The following is a 5,000-nucleotide window of genomic DNA, read 5'->3' on the forward strand; positions in this document are numbered from 1 at the left end:
CCTAACCCTAACCCTAACCCCCTAACCCTAACCCTAACCCTAACCCTAACCCTAACCCTAACCCTAACCCTAACCCTAACCCTAACCCCTAACCCTAACCCTAACCCTAACCCTAACCCTAACCCTAACCCTAACCCTAACCCTAACCCCTAACCCCTAACCCTAACCCTAACCCTAACCCTAACCCTAACCCTAACCCTAACCCTAACCCTAACCCTAACCCCCTAACCCTAACCCTAACCCTAACCCTAACCCTAACCCTAACCCTAACCCTAACCCTAACCCTAACCCTAACCCCTAACCCCTAACCCTAACCCTAACCCTAACCCTAACCCTAACCCTAACCCTAACCCTAACCCTAACCCTAACCCTAACCCTAACCCAATCTGATGCGGATAACTCCGGAACCACGGGCCCTAGGACGATGGGACTTTGACCTACCTGGGGTAATTCGCCCGCGCTGAACACGCTGGTCAAGTCCGCATCTCTCTACGACCGTCCGCTCCGGAGATATTGCCGTTTTTCCGGTATAACTCCGGAACCGGAAGTGACGCGGCCACCGAAATGGAAGCACAGCAGCGCACTGGGGAAGTCCACAGGTGGACCGAGTTTCAAGTCTCTAGCTCGTACCATCGAGGAGTAAATGGGGTTCATTAGGATTAGCCAGTGGCTGATCGTGGTTATCATGCCTATACCTAACCCTAACCCTAACCCTAACCCTAACCCTAACCCTAACCCCTAACCCTAACCCTAACCCTAACCCTAACCCTAACCCTAACCCTAACCCAATCTGATGCGGATAACTCCGGAACCACGGGCCCTAGGACGATGGGACTTTGACCTACCTGGGGTAATTCGCCCGCGCTGAACACGCTGGTCAAGTCCGCATCTCTCTACGACCGTCCGCTCCGGAGATATTGCCGTTTTTCCGGTATAACTCCGGAACCGGAAGTGACGCGGCCACCGAAATGGAAGCACAGCAGCGCACTGGGGAAGTCCACAGGTGGACCGAGTTTCAAGTCTCTAGCTCGTACCATCGAGGAGTAAATGGGGTTCATTAGGATTAGCCAGTGGCTGATCGTGGTTATCATGCCTATACCTAACCCTAACCCTAACCCTAACCCTAACCCTAACCCTAACCCCTAACCCTAACCCTAACCCTAACCCTAACCCTAACCCTAACCCTAACCCAATCTGATGCGGATAACTCCGGAACCACGGGCCCTAGGACGATGGGACTTTGACCTACCTGGGGTAATTCGCCCGCGCTGAACACGCTGGTCAAGTCCGCATCTCTCTACGACCGTCCGCTCCGGAGATATTGCCGTTTTTCCGGTATAACTCCGGAACCGGAAGTGACGCGGCCACCGAAATGGAAGCACAGCAGCGCACTGGGGAAGTCCACAGGTGGACCGAGTTTCAAGTCTCTAGCTCGTACCATCGAGGAGTAAATGGGGTTCATTAGGATTAGCCAGTGGCTGATCGTGGTTATCATGCCTATACCTGTCCCCTAACCCTAACCCTAACCCTAACCCTAACCCTAACCCAATCTGATGCGGATAACTCCGGAACCACGGGCCCTAGGACGATGGGACTTTGACCTACCTGGGGTAATTCGCCCGCGCTGAACACGCTGGTCAAGTCCGCATCTCTCTACGACCGTCCGCTCCGGAGATATTGCCGTTTTTCCGGTATAACTCCGGAACCGGAAGTGACGCGGCCACCGAAATGGAAGCACAGCAGCGCACTGGGGAAGTCCACAGGTGGACCGAGTTTCAAGTCTCTAGCTCGTACCATCGAGGAGTAAATGGGGTTCATTAGGATTAGCCAGTGGCTGATCGTGGTTATCATGCCTATACCTAACCCTAACCCTAACCCCTAACCCCTAACCCTAACCCTAACCCTAACCCTAACCCTAACCCTAACCCTAACCCTAACCCTAACCCCCTAACCCTAACCCTAACCCTAACCCTAACCCTAACCCTAACCCTAACCCTAACCCTAACCCTAACCCTAACCCCTAACCCTAACCCTAACCCTAACCCTAACCCTAACCCTAACCCTAACCCTAACCCTAACCCTAACCCTAACCCTAACCCCTAACCCCTAACCCTAACCCTAACCCTAACCCTAACCCTAACCCTAACCCTAACCCTAACCCCCTAACCCTAACCCTAACCCTAACCCTAACCCTAACCCTAACCCTAACCCTAACCCCTAACCCCTAACCCTAACCCTAACCCTAACCCTAACCCTAACCCTAACCCTAACCCTAACCCTAACCCAATCTGATGCGGATAACTCCGGAACCACGGGCCCTAGGACGATGGGACTTTGACCTACCTGGGGTAATTCGCCCGCGCTGAACACGCTGGTCAAGTCCGCATCTCTCTACGACCGTCCGCTCCGGAGATATTGCCGTTTTTCCGGTATAACTCCGGAACCGGAAGTGACGCGGCCACCGAAATGGAAGCACAGCAGCGCACTGGGGAAGTCCACAGGTGGACCGAGTTTCAAGTCTCTAGCTCGTACCATCGAGGAGTAAATGGGGTTCATTAGGATTAGCCAGTGGCTGATCGTGGTTATCATGCCTATACCTAACCCTAACCCTAACCCTAACCCTAACCCTAACCCTAACCCCTAACCCTAACCCTAACCCTAACCCTAACCCTAACCCTAACCCTAACCCAATCTGATGCGGATAACTCCGGAACCACGGGCCCTAGGACGATGGGACTTTGACCTACCTGGGGTAATTCGCCCGCGCTGAACACGCTGGTCAAGTCCGCATCTCTCTACGACCGTCCGCTCCGGAGATATTGCCGTTTTTCCGGTATAACTCCGGAACCGGAAGTGACGCGGCCACCGAAATGGAAGCACAGCAGCGCACTGGGGAAGTCCACAGGTGGACCGAGTTTCAAGTCTCTAGCTCGTACCATCGAGGAGTAAATGGGGTTCATTAGGATTAGCCAGTGGCTGATCGTGGTTATCATGCCTATACCTAACCCTAACCCTAACCCTAACCCTAACCCTAACCCTAACCCCTAACCCTAACCCTAACCCTAACCCTAACCCTAACCCTAACCCTAACCCAATCTGATGCGGATAACTCCGGAACCACGGGCCCTAGGACGATGGGACTTTGACCTACCTGGGGTAATTCGCCCGCGCTGAACACGCTGGTCAAGTCCGCATCTCTCTACGACCGTCCGCTCCGGAGATATTGCCGTTTTTCCGGTATAACTCCGGAACCGGAAGTGACGCGGCCACCGAAATGGAAGCACAGCAGCGCACTGGGGAAGTCCACAGGTGGACCGAGTTTCAAGTCTCTAGCTCGTACCATCGAGGAGTAAATGGGGTTCATTAGGATTAGCCAGTGGCTGATCGTGGTTATCATGCCTATACCTGTCCCCTAACCCTAACCCTAACCCTAACCCTAACCCTAACCCAATCTGATGCGGATAACTCCGGAACCACGGGCCCTAGGACGATGGGACTTTGACCTACCTGGGGTAATTCGCCCGCGCTGAACACGCTGGTCAAGTCCGCATCTCTCTACGACCGTCCGCTCCGGAGATATTGCCGTTTTTCCGGTATAACTCCGGAACCGGAAGTGACGCGGCCACCGAAATGGAAGCACAGCAGCGCACTGGGGAAGTCCACAGGTGGACCGAGTTTCAAGTCTCTAGCTCGTACCATCGAGGAGTAAATGGGGTTCATTAGGATTAGCCAGTGGCTGATCGTGGTTATCATGCCTATACCTAACCCTAACCCTAACCCTAACCCTAACCCTAACCCTAACCCCTAACCCTAACCCTAACCCTAACCCTAACCCTAACCCTAACCCTAACCCAATCTGATGCGGATAACTCCGGAACCACGGGCCCTAGGACGATGGGACTTTGACCTACCTGGGGTAATTCGCCCGCGCTGAACACGCTGGTCAAGTCCGCATCTCTCTACGACCGTCCGCTCCGGAGATATTGCCGTTTTTCCGGTATAACTCCGGAACCGGAAGTGACGCGGCCACCGAAATGGAAGCACAGCAGCGCACTGGGGAAGTCCACAGGTGGACCGAGTTTCAAGTCTCTAGCTCGTACCATCGAGGAGTAAATGGGGTTCATTAGGATTAGCCAGTGGCTGATCGTGGTTATCATGCCTATACCTAACCCTAACCCTAACCCCTAACCCCTAACCCTAACCCTAACCCTAACCCTAACCCTAACCCTAACCCTAACCCTAACCCTAACCCTAACCCCCTAACCCTAACCCTAACCCTAACCCTAACCCTAACCCTAACCCTAACCCTAACCCTAACCCTAACCCCTAACCCTAACCCTAACCCTAACCCTAACCCTAACCCTAACCCTAACCCTAACCCTAACCCTAACCCTAACCCCTAACCCCTAACCCTAACCCTAACCCTAACCCTAACCCTAACCCTAACCCTAACCCTAACCCTAACCCTAACCCCTAACCCTAACCCTAACCCTAACCCTAACCCTAACCCTAACCCTAACCCTAACCCTAACCCTAACCCTAACCCCTAACCCCTAACCCTAACCCTAACCCTAACCCTAACCCTAACCCTAACCCTAACCCTAACCCTAACCCAATCTGATGCGGATAACTCCGGAACCACGGGCCCTAGGACGATGGGACTTTGACCTACCTGGGGTAATTCGCCCGCGCTGAACACGCTGGTCAAGTCCGCATCTCTCTACGACCGTCCGCTCCGGAGATATTGCCGTTTTTCCGGTATAACTCCGGAACCGGAAGTGACGCGGCCACCGAAATGGAAGCACAGCAGCGCACTGGGGAAGTCCACAGGTGGACCGAGTTTCAAGTCTCTAGCTCGTACCATCGAGGAGTAAATGGGGTTCATTAGGATTAGCCAGTGGCTGATCGTGGTTATCATGCCTATACCTAACCCTAACCCTAACCCTAACCCTAACCCTAACCCTAACCCCTAACCCTAACCCTAACCCTAACCCTAACCC

Source organism: Filicampus tigris, chromosome 2 (assembly GCF_054856515.1).
Source record: "Filicampus tigris isolate MCC_2025a chromosome 2, RoL_Ftig_1.0, whole genome shotgun sequence".
Lineage (NCBI taxonomy): Eukaryota > Metazoa > Chordata > Actinopteri > Syngnathiformes > Syngnathidae > Filicampus > Filicampus tigris.